At 47.4% G+C, this 12,119-nt stretch overlaps 1 protein-coding gene across 2 annotated transcripts in view; it reads right to left on the bottom strand.

Annotated features, from left to right (window-relative positions):
- The window catches only part of Slc36a1 (solute carrier family 36 member 1), a 43,458-nt gene extending 39,171 nt beyond the window's left edge, over window positions 1–4,287 (bottom strand). The window contains exon 1 of one of the 2 annotated variants that reach the window (XM_076542375.1): window positions 4,159–4,287. The gene's annotated coding sequence lies outside the window, so the exon portion shown is untranslated. The remainder of the gene's footprint in view (window positions 1–4,158) is intronic. The other variant, XM_042284019.2, reaches the window with a different exon arrangement.
- Between the last annotated feature and the right edge of the window lie 7,832 nt (window positions 4,288–12,119).

The following is a 12,119-nucleotide window of genomic DNA, read 5'->3' as shown; positions in this document are numbered from 1 at the left end:
AATACAAAGCAAGTGAGCAACAGCAGTGAAATGGCCTTGGGGGCAAGAGTGATGCTTGAGGGAGCAAACATCAGGAGGACTGGAGCCAGCCCCGCAGGCCTGGGAGGTGTCTGCCCCCAGTCAGCAGCTCAGCCATTCTGCCAGCCCTCACCGTGTTTTTGGAGAGAGAGTCTCTCACTGGCCTGGGACTCACCAAGTAAACTGTACTGGTGTCCCCTGAGCCCCGGGGATCTGCCCGTCTTCACCCTCCCAGCCCTGGGGTTAGAAGCCAGTGCCGCTGTGTCCAGCTTTTTTATACAGGTGCCGGGGATCAGACTGGAGTCTCCGCGCTTGCACAGTGGGCACTTTCTCAACCGAGCCATCTGCCTAACCTGTTTTGACTCTTTTCTTATGGTTCTTGAGACCGTGGGGGGAGACTGTGCAATTTTTAAAAAAATACTGCAAATAATATTTTTGAAGATACATTATGGCAAAGTATCAAAGACACAATCAAGGCTGGAGCTACAGCTCAGGGGCAGAGAGCCTGCCTGGGGTGAGTGTGTGTGTGTGTGTGTGTGTGTGTGTGTGTGTGTGTGTGTGTGTGTGTGTAGCATCATTCATGTGATAAAACACAGGTGAGTATCACCAGAAGCATCTGGACACCATTCCCAGTTTAAAAAAAAAAAAAAAAGCTATTAAAGTTACAGACACAGCAATTGAGGTCCCAGGAAAAATGTCTGCAAACTATTCAAGAGTCCATTTGTTCTGGGGTTAAATCGGACTGACAGCAACACCAGCACCCCCACACTTAGTGTGAAGGAGAAGTGGAGGATCCTGGAGGAACACAGGGCTGGGGGTAGGGAGCATGACGCCAAAATGCCAGGGGTGCACCAGCTTACAACATGCACCGACCCAGGCAAAACCAAATGACAGGAGTGTCAGAGCCCGTGGGCCCAGGTGAGGCACAGTCCTGGCCTTGGTACCAAACCAAGACTGGCACAGCTAGCATCAGTCTTGTTCTTTTATTTCAAGAGCTTTCAAAATGTTATCATTTTCTGCCTGCCGGGACGTTGGCAAGTCGGGAAAGCACTGGGCAAGAGAAGCATTCTAAGTATGTTTTGTTCAGCTGGAGACACAAGAATCAAAGAGGCTGTGTGACCTTCAGGATTATAATGGGATTATCCTAGGCAACCAGGGCTGTATGGGGTAAAACACAGCCACTTAAACCGTGGGTTGTGGCCCTCTACGGCATCTTGTAACTAACTGTGGGGTTGTGAAAACTTAGTACTAGTCAAAGGTTTCTAAATGTGCAGTGACAAAAAAAAAAATGCTTCAAAATCAAATTTACCCTGAATCTGGGGCATTTCTATGAGTGCTTACCATAGTTGTATGAAATGGATTGGCTCTGAGAACATAACACACATGCTGTGTACATGCTCATGGCCACACAATACCAAGGAATGTAGCATGAAACACCTCAGCTATATTCCAAATCTTTGCATTATATGTTATAAACTGCAATGTTTTTACTGTATGTTCAGTTACATACTCTTACAGAAACATAAAGCTGAGTTATGAAAAACAAAGACTTTTAATATTTACCTAGGGTCACTACTCAGCATGTGTCAAATCAGTCTGTCTTTGGATTGGATTGGATTGGATTGGATTGGATTGGATTGGATTGGATTGGATTGGATTGGATTGGATTGGATTAGGAGGTTTAATTTTTTAAATTGGGTTTTTGGGACTGGAGAGATAGCCCAGAAATTAAAAGTCCTTGCTGTTCTTGAAGAGAACCCAGGCTCAGTTCCCAGCACCTACCTACACAGAGGCTCACAACCACCAGTAATTTCAGTTCCAGGGGATCCCATGCTCTTTTCTGCCCTCCACTGTTGTGGAACAGAATATTTGGGTTTTTTTGTTGTTGTTGTTGTTGTTGTTTTTGGTTTTTCGAGACAGGGTTTCTCTGTGTAGCTTTGCGCCTTTCCTGGAGCTCACTTGGTAGCCCAGGCTGGCCTCGAACTCAGAGATCCGCCTGGCTCTGCCTCCCGAGTGCTGGGATTAAAGGCGTGCGCCACCAACGCCCGGCCAGAATATTTGTTTAACTATGTAAAGATGTGTTGCATTTTTTTTGTGTTGCAGAATAATTTTTTAACTATGTAAAGATGTGTTGCTGTTTTACCCTGCCTGCCTAAGGCTCCTGATTGATCTGATAAAAAGCTGAATGGTCAATAGCTAGGCAGAGGAAGGATAAGCAGGGTTGATGGCCAGAGAGAAAAGTGGAGCCACCCAGCCAGATGAGGGCCCGCTAGCTGGGGACCAGATAGATAGACATGAAGGAAGCAGGAAAGCCGGATGGACAGTACATAGATGAGGTAAACAAGCCTCAGGGCAGCACATAGATTAATAGAATTGGGTTAATTTACATTAAAATAAAAAGAGCTAAGTAGAAGCAAGCCTAAGCTAAGGCCAAGTATTCATAGTTAATGATAAGTCTCCATGTCATGATCTGGGGGCTGGTGGTTCTAGAAAGCCTGCTACATTTGATGGCTCCTGCACACATGTGTGGTGCATATATAGGTAAGCAGGCATGCACATACATACATACATACATACATACATACATACACACACACACATACATACATACATACATATAGTTCTTTTTAATTTTTCAAATTATGATTTAGTTGCTGACCTGAGTGTCATTTTTAAAAATCATTAAGTGTCTTGACTTAAGACAAATTTTCCAACAATTTCTGAAATGACCCTACACATATTTCTACCATTTCATACTATGTATTTATCCAAAGCAACATTCTCAGAATTGATGATTATAAGATTGACAGAAAAATTTGTTTTGTTTTGTTTTTTGAGACAGAGTCTCTCTGTGTCAGTTCTCAGCCTTCCTAATGTTTCAATCCTTTAACACAGTTCCTCATGTTGTGGTGACCCGCAACCATAACATTATTTTTGTTGCTACCGTTATGAATCATAATGTAAATATATGATATGCAGGATCTCTGATATGCAACCCAGGGGAAAGGGTTGTTCGACCTCTAACTAAAGGGGTTGCACCCCACAGTTGAGGAGCACTGCTCTGTGAAGTCCAAGCTGTCTTGGAATTCAATATGTAGGCCATGCAAGCCCCAAACTCACAGAGATCCGCCTGTCTCTACCTCCTTAGTGCTGGGATTAAAGGCGTGCACCACCATGCCCAGAGAGAGAACAGTTTTAAAGTAAATGTATTTATGATTTGTTACTAGTAAACATTTGATGCTTATATCTATTTTAGATGCCTGCATACCCAAATTCACAAAACGAAACAAAAAATTTCTCAGGCAGAAAGGGGTCAGAGTTGGGAAGAAGTTTAAGAAACTCTTATGTAGACAAAATGATGATGATGGCCTCCAGACATGGCTCCTAACCTCAGAACCTGTGAGAAGACTCCCTTCCATGGCAAAGGGGCTTTGTGGATGTGAGTCAATTAAAGAACTTGACATGAGATGATCCAGGACTAGCTGGGTATATAGGAGGGAGGGAGGGAAGAGTGTGGGATAGGAAGATGGTCTCCCACCAGTTGGAAGGATAAGAGGAAGAGCCATGAGCCTAGTGTCTACAGGAGCCTCTAAAAGCTGAAAAGCAAAGAAATGGCATCTTCCTTAAAGCCTCAGAATGACCGAGTCCTGAGGACACCATGGCTTTGGGACTCCCAACCTCTGGTGCTATGAGTGAATAAACTTGTGTTTTAAAAATCTGTGTGTAGGTATTATAGAAGGATAGGAAACTCAAACAAGCACTATTTATAATTTATAACAAATTAGGGTGCTGGAGAGTCGACTCAGTCTTTGGGTAGGTACTTCTCTTGCAGACGGCCCGAGATTAGTTCCCAGAACCCATGTAAGGTGGCTCACAATCATCTATCCTACATCCAGGGGATTCAACGTGCTCCTCTGCCTCCAGGGGCACCTGTACTTCACGTACACACACACACACACACACACACACACACACACACACACACACACGAATAATAAAATGCATCTTTAAAGTCAGGTTGTGCGGGGGGCCAGCTCCAAGAACACACTGTGTGTCTCAGGGTCTCCACGGCTCTAGCCACACCCCAGCTGAAAATGTCTCCAGACTCTGCCCCTCCCTCTGTCCCTCCACGTCCCTCACCTCTTACTCAGCCCACAGCTTCCAGACTCAGTCTTCAGGGCCAATTAGCGGGAAAAGACACTGGACTATTCCAGGGGTCGGGTCCAGGCAGATCATGAAACGTCGAGCAAAGCCCTAAATCCCCAGCTGCGGGTTTGGCAGACCTGGCATTACCTCACAATGGCGACAAAGGGCCCTGGTCACTTAGATGAGGGCAGTGCTTCCTATGTCTCGTCCAAGCACTAATGTAGGAGCCGCAGGGAAAGGCAGAGACAACTCTGCCGCTTGCTAGCAGTGCCCTCCCCTCGGGACGCCAACTCCTCCCTCATAAAATGAGTAGAAGGAAGCTCGTTTTCCTCAGGCTTCCTGCTCTCTGGGCCTGTCTTTCCCCTGCTTCAAGAACTGTCTCTCTCTGAGGTGATGGATGGGGTCAGCCTCAGAACCACTCCCTATCGCGTTCCCGGGTTGCTTTCAGACAGCCTGCTGCAGCATGTTCACCACAGCCACGGGAAGCCAGGCCTTCAGTGAAGATCTCTGTGCGCAGTCATGCTTCCTGACACTTGTCAAGACCTGGGGTCTTCCCGTGATCCCTCACTTCAGCCTCAGAGTTCTCTGGTCACAGTTTATCGTGTGCTCAGGTGAGAACGCATGTCCCCTTACTCAGACTGGAGGGGTCCTTGCTCACAACCTGCCCTAAGAAGGGACAGAATGTGAGGTGTGGAGGGGTGTCAACATCAATTCCAACTGCCCTCCACATGCCTTCCGGTACTACAGGGGTTGGAAATAATAAAAAGAGCACAAGAAACTATCTCATTAAGGCAAAGTTCTTGGGACGGGGCGCACGCTAAGGTGACAAGAAGCTAAGGCGTGTCATTGAGCCTATGTGTCCAGGGGTGATGACAATGAGAAACAAAGACATCAACTTCATAATAAGAGCACTGGAGACTCGAAGAAGCGACACTGGGGATGTTTATTTTACATCTTTGCAAGGGCAGCTGTCAGGCCAGAATGATAGGTCTTTGATAGAACAGAGAGCAGTTTCTAGAGCCCTAATGCATACAACCTCTTCCTCCATTCCCTCATTGACTGAGTGTCAGGAGGATACAATGATGCACGTCATGTGGGTCTTATCTTTCCCACTGCCACCTGTGTTTGTACGTGTCCCAGTATTTTATCACAGCAGCAAAAAATAACTAATGCAGACTTCTAGAGACTAGGAAGGATATTGACGGGGAGGGGAGGGGAGGGGAAGAAGGGTTGAGGATAGAAGAAGAGATAGACAAAATCCACACATTGTGTGTGTAGTGTGGTGTGTGTGTGTGTGTGTGTGTGTGTGTGTGTGTGTGTGTGTGTGTAAAGATAGTGTACCCCAATAACTTGTATGATTAGTAGGGCATTAATAATTAAAAGTAAGAGAAAGCTGTGGGATGCTGGGAAAATCTCTTCTTAGTGATCCTCATTTTATCCATCTGTGAATCAGGAGAATGGAAAGGCCCTGTGTGTCAATTCCAGCACTGTGGTGTTCAAATTAAGTTTCTATAGACTTTGGAGCATCTTCAACTGGTGTATGTGGATGTTGGCATGAGAGTGTTATTAAGAAGTCATCACTGGAAGGCAGGCAGTTCGAAATCAGCTTCAAGTCTTCCTCCTCTCCCGAACCTTTTGAATTAAAGTACAGCTGGAAGCCTGTAAGAGCCAGAGGGTGGGGAGGGATGTTGCAAAACCCTGACTTCCAGAAGTGACAGGCCATTGTACCCATGGCCACATTGTATCTCTGGTTACCTGTGTGAGATCAGTCAACATTCCAGCAAGCTCCACTAATTGGACTTAGGGGGATTACCAAAGAAGAAAAACTAGAGAACATGAAGTTAGTGAGGTACCATGTTGCGGGGGGGGGGGGGGGGGGGGGTGTCAGGGAGTATGCAAGGGCAGTTAGGGGTATGGGTATGATTAAGATACATTATATTCATATATGAAATTATCAAAGAATAAATAAAAGATTAAAGATTAAAAATAACAATGATTGGAGATTAGAGAACTGGCTCTGTGGTTAAGAGAGCTTCCAGCTCTTCCAGAGGACCTGAGTTCAGTTACCAGTACCCACGTCAGGTGTCCATGGCTGCCTTTAACTCCAGCTCGAGAGGCATCTGATACCCTCTCCTGGCCTCTACAGGTACCTGCACTCACATACATATCTGCACACACATACACACAAGCAAAACTAAAAAGTTTTAGAATGATAGTGTAGGTAAATTGGTTGTAAAACGTGAGCTTTACAACTCTGTGGGTTTGGTGTCCTGGGTTTCGGCACTAAAAATGTAAGTAAATTAGTTGCAACAATTCTGGGTTTGGTCCCGAATTTTGGCACCAAAATGTGAGTTTTGTAACTCTGGGAAAAGTGTCCTAACTACCTGAGAGTCAGGTGACACCTTGAGCTGCTTAGGACAGCTCTGATGGCTGAACTGCAAGGAGAGTTCAGCCCTGGAGGGCCAGGTATCCCGGACACCTCGAGCTGCTCAGAACAACAGCTCTGCCCTGAAGATGTCCCAGACACCTAGAGCTGTTTAGCACAGCTCTGATGGCTGGAACTGCGAAGAAGCAGCCCAACCCTGGAAGGGAAATTTTGCTGACTTCTCTTGGGAGAGTGGGGCCTGGAACTGCTTCAGCAGGGAAGGGTATCCTGACTCTTCAGGAGTCAAGGTATACCTGGTGTGGTGAGGGATGGTCTCCCCGCAGGACATAGCAATCCTGCTCCTCTCCTGGAGAGCGGCTACAGCTGAGCTTTGCTCAGTCCCCACTTAAGGGCTTCCTAGCAGAGCTCTGCTTCTCCGGTCTAAGATGTTGCTTCTTTTGCTTCACTCTGCAAAAGGGGAAACCCCAACAGAAATGTAGCAATCTCCTCCCGCTCAGGAGAAAAGTGTTACTTTTCAGCACTCTCTCGCTTTGTCCGTCTCAGCAAAGATCTTCTGTTCAGCTCCTCCTTGCTCTGCTCTTTCAGCTCTCCCTTGTCTTGTCCACTGGGGGACGTCTCAGCAAGGATCTTCTCTACACCAGTGAATGAAGATCTTCACACCCAAAACTCTTTTGAGAAAGAAATTTATTTGGGAAGGAGGAGTCCAGGAGAGTAGCTGCCTCTACCAGGGTGGGGAGAACAACCTTTTTTTCTAACTGACTAGGCAGGGCGGTTTACACAGGAAGTCTTGGGGGTGGAGTCAACCAGGGGGTTGCCTTTGGGCCCAGGGTTCTACTATCCTGCTCTGTGATTGGTTGGTTTCATAAGTCAGCTGGCCAGGGGCAGATATGGCTCTGATCTGACTGAGTCAAACTGTGTTTCTATCTGCCCTGATCTGAGCCATCTTTCCCTAGTTCTGGGCTCCAGGGTCAGGGTGGATTTCTTTAGCCAGCCCCTTTTCCCTACAGATAGTAAATGAATAAGTAAGTCAGAGATATTCTTGCGTGACTCAAAAAATACTAGATACAGCCAATACATGTGAGAATATATATTAATATGTACGAACCATATGTAATATCAATGTATATTAAAATGCATACACATGAAAGACCCCCAGGGGAGATCTTCCTTCAGGGAGAGACCCCAGACCCGGGAAACACACCGAAACCACAGATCAGATGCAAACAGCAAGAGGCTTTATTAGGTGCACAGGTACCTGGGGCCAAGTCTCTCGGAGGACTTGCGCGCTTTCCTAGGGCAAGGGGGACTTTTTATGGGATCCCAGGGGCAGAGGCGCGGTTACAGAAGCGAGAAGCATAGTTACAGGGTCCCTATTGGTTGTTTCAAAGAAGGCCAGGGTGAACTTGGGGTCGTATGTGTGTGGCTGATTTGGCCTTGTCCAGGCCAGCTGCTTATTCCTCAAGGCCAGGGGGCCAGCCATAAAATATCCTGATTCGACTCAACTGTCTTTCTCTCAAGGCCGCCGCCCACAGTTATCTCTCTCAAGGCTGGCTATAGCTATCTCTGTCAAGGCCGGGTGGCTGGCTACGGCTGTGAACTCCTGTTTTTCTGATTCCTTTAGAATGGCGTTTCTTAGGCTAAGTTATGGGGGGGGGGCATTTCATTGGCCCAAAGCCCCATGTCCTCATAATGGAGCGGGGGTCTTTCACACACAGAAACTATTGAGTACTGATAGAGGGAATGTGGGATCCAACACACATGGTCAGAACTCTGTCTCCAGGAGGCTGCCCCACCCACGCATAAATAACTGTCTACAACAAAACTGTTCAGTTCCAAAACCAGGGCTTACAGTCCCAGTGTCTGGCTGCAGGCCGTGTGCTCGCCCTGGCGGGTCCTCACACATCCTCCTCTCTCTCCTTCTAAGGCCGGGCTGGGGACTGAACCCAGGGCCTCGTGTGTGTGTGTGTGTGTGTGTGTGTGTGTGTGTGTGTGTGTGTGTTAAGTGCTCTGCTGTGTTTGCCCTTTGTGTTCCTTTTCAACAGCTTCATTTGGGTCCTCCATCGGCAGCAGAGTGTGAGCCAGAGTCATGCTCCATGTCTCCTCTCAGGAACTTGTGCAGGCATCCAGGAAGAAAGATGAGCACCATGAGTTTTCTCAACAACCAGCAGCACCAACGAGGACTGTAGGGTTTTCTTCAATCTTGGGGCCAGGGCAGCCTCTGCTGCTTTTCCATCCGTTGATACGGAGATGCTATATATTCTGGTGGCTAAGATTGTCTCTCTACCCAAGGCGCGTGAGTCACCTTCAATCTTAACCATCATGGTGCTCCCCCTGCTGGGCTGAACACGAAATGCAACCCCGGCATGGAGGCTTGCACAATTGTAGTTGTCTTTTCTTTTTCTTTCTTTCTTTTTTTTTTCACATTTATTTGTTTGTGTGTACATATATATGTACATGTGTGCATACCTCTCTCTCTCTCTCTGTGTGTGTGTGTGTGTGTGTGTGTGTGTGTGTGTGTGTGTGTCCCACTACCTCTGTTCTTCTAGTCTGAAAGACTTCTTAGCAGGAGGCTGGCCCGGCCCTGGTTTGTTGGGCCTTTGGCCCAATGAGCTAGCTTCTTGAGGAGAATGTTGGCACCCTGGCTGAAGATGTCATAAGTGCAGTGCCATAGTATCTGTCACCTGGGTAGCACCCTGAGTCAGAGGGACCAGCATTGAGCACACCCGTTTCCCAGATGTTCCCACCTCTCTTGGGCATGTCGTCACACCTCTCTCTGGCTTCATGGTCCTCATCTGTATCGGGAACACTATACTCCCTACCTGTCTTCCTCCATGGGATTCTGGGTGAGCTGCACACCTGGAGACACTGGAGACTGAAGTAACCCCGCACCCATAAGCACACTCTGTCTGCCGTTTTTTCCTTAGATCCCAAACAGCGCCTCTTCCCACCCCCTTATCGGTCCACACCTTTGAACAAGGACACTCAAAAGTAAAAGGGAACATTCAGTCTATGCTTAAAGCTGAGGAGGAAATGCTTCCAGCTGCCTATCCCTTCCTTCATGGAGCTCTGTGGCCAAGAACAGGCTTCTCAGCCTCGAACTTAGACGTGGGAGGATTTTCTGAACTGATTCCATCTTTGTCTCTGTGAGTGGGTGGGAGGGTGGGGCTCAAATCTGGGCTTCAGTGTTTGACATTCCCTCTGCAGATTTCAGAACGACAACCAGTTCTTGAAAGAGTCAATTCAGGAGAATAATAGAGCGCATGAAAGGCACCCAGTGTGCGCCAGACACAGCACTGAGCAGGGAAAGGGCTGGGGGCGGAGCTCAGTGGGTAGTGTTCCCCTAGCACACACCAAACCCTGGATTATGTCCCCAGCTCCCGAAAAATCTTCCACCAGGGAGCAGAGGCAGGAGGACCAGAAACTTAAGTCATCCTCCACTGCAGGGGAATTTAAGGTAGCCTGGGCTAGGTGAGACCCAGTCTGAAAAAGGAAAGGGTGGGAAAAAAGAGGGGACCCAGAGAGAATGAAGGAGGCAAGCAGGGGTGATCAAAATATATCTCATCTCCTGCAAACATCAGCGGCTCCCCGGGAAGGCCTGACAGCAGAAGTCCTGACATTCCTTCTAGACCCTCTCTTTTTCTTACAGTATTTTGTTGGGCCATCCTGTAGTCTTAGTCCTCCCTTTAAAGTTCTTAGTTGTGTAACAAAAAAGCTCTACATGGCTTCAAAAGTCAAAAGTGTCAAAGTCAATGTGAAATTTCAGCCTAGCTCTCCACTAAAGTCCCCTGCTTCTCCAGCGCACATATGTACGTGCACAACTGATACCCTGGTGTGCATTTGTCTTGAGCTGGTGATTGTTCATGTGTATGGTTTTTTCTTTTTTTAATTTTTTATTTGTGTGTGTGTGTGTGCGCGTGCGTGCACGCCCCCCCCCCCCCCCCCCCCGTGTGCATGCTGCAGAGCACACGTGCAGGTCAGAGGGCAACTTTACAGAATTGATTCTCCTCCTTACCACCTTCCTGTGGGCTCTGGAGAGCAAACTCAGGTTGTCAGGCTGGCATAGCGAGCCCATTTATCTGATGAGCCATCTTACAAATCAGAGGTCTCTGGGCCTGGCAACAAGCACCTTTATGCACTGAGCCGCCTCACGAACCCTACCATGTCGCTTATGGCAATAATGATTATCAGGCTTGCTCTTTGGAGTCTCAAAGGCCATTTGCCTAAATAACAGCTTAATGTTTGGGCCTGCAGAAGCCCAGTGAAGAAATAGAACAAGAAAAAAGAAAACCACACATATATCATATTGTATCTGTCTCATCAACCTTAAACTTCGCAGCAGAGCCTTCTCAGCCCTACCTGTAGACATGATGGCCATTTGAGAAATATTTTGTCCCAAAGTACAAGGCAGGGTTAACTCCACCTAGACTTGTCTAACATCTTACCTCCCTCCCTTTTAAGGCTCAAATCACTTATGGGCCACCGTGACTGTAAACACCAGGAGAGAAGCAAGGAGAGGTAGCGTCCACCTCCTAGAAGGTCTTCCCCTCTTCCCAGAAGGAACATACATGTCCCTCCCCTTTATTAGCCTGCCCTGCCCCTCTTCTCCCCTGTCTGTAACTCCCCAGTCTGCTGGCTTAGAAGTTAACTCACGAGCAAGGCCCCTGCTTCTCCTTTCTTTGGCCATTGAATAAAGTCTTTGACCCTGGTGCTTGTCCCTTGGACACTGGGCACTGGCTTTTCTTTGGGATGAACTTTTGGACCTGGGTTTGAGCACACAGACATTTCCTGGGGAGTGGTTGTTCCGGAACCCTGACCTAACAGCACAGTACATCGGCGTCTCCCCATGAAAGTAGACAACATACATCAATGCAAAAGCATCCATGGAGGAGAAGCAGAGCGAGATGAGCACAGTGCAAGCCCCTCCTCCATCTTCCCCCACAGAGCCCTATCCCTGCTCCCAAACTACCCGTTCCAGACCTACCTGAGGAATATCATGTGGTATTGTGTTCCCCCAAATACTGTGCAAGCTAATAAACTTATCTGGGGTCAGAGACAGAATAGCCACAATAGTAAACATAAAGGATAGGCAGTGGTAGCACACGCCTTTAATCCTAGCATTCCAGAGGCAGAAATCCATGTGTTCAAGGATAGAGCCAGGCATGGTGACTCATCACGCCTTTAATCCCAGAAAGCAAGCCTTTAATCCCAGGGGAGTGGTGGTAGAAAGCAGAAAGGTATATAAGGGTGAGGACCAGAAACTAGAAGCATTTGGCTGGTTAAGCATTCAGGCTTCTAGCAGCAGTTCAGCTGAGATCCATTTGGATGAGGACTCAGAAGCTTCCAGTCTGAGGAAACAAGACCAGCTGAGAAGTTGGCCAGGTGAGGTTAGCTGTGGCTTGTTCTGTCTATCTGATCTTCCAGCATTCACCCCAATACCTGGCTCAGGTTTGATTTTATTAATAAGAACTTTTAAGTCTCATGCTACAATATCAGGCACCTGATTTCCAACATAAGAAATATGAAAAGCTAAATTGAAGAAAGCAAGAAGAAACATCCACACGACTCCTCC

The sequence above is a fragment of the Peromyscus maniculatus genome, chromosome 8, assembly GCF_049852395.1.
Source record: "Peromyscus maniculatus bairdii isolate BWxNUB_F1_BW_parent chromosome 8, HU_Pman_BW_mat_3.1, whole genome shotgun sequence".
NCBI lineage: Eukaryota > Metazoa > Chordata > Mammalia > Rodentia > Cricetidae > Peromyscus > Peromyscus maniculatus.
The sequence above is the reverse complement of the archived record's forward strand: the minus strand, read 5'-3'. Positions and strand labels throughout refer to the sequence as shown.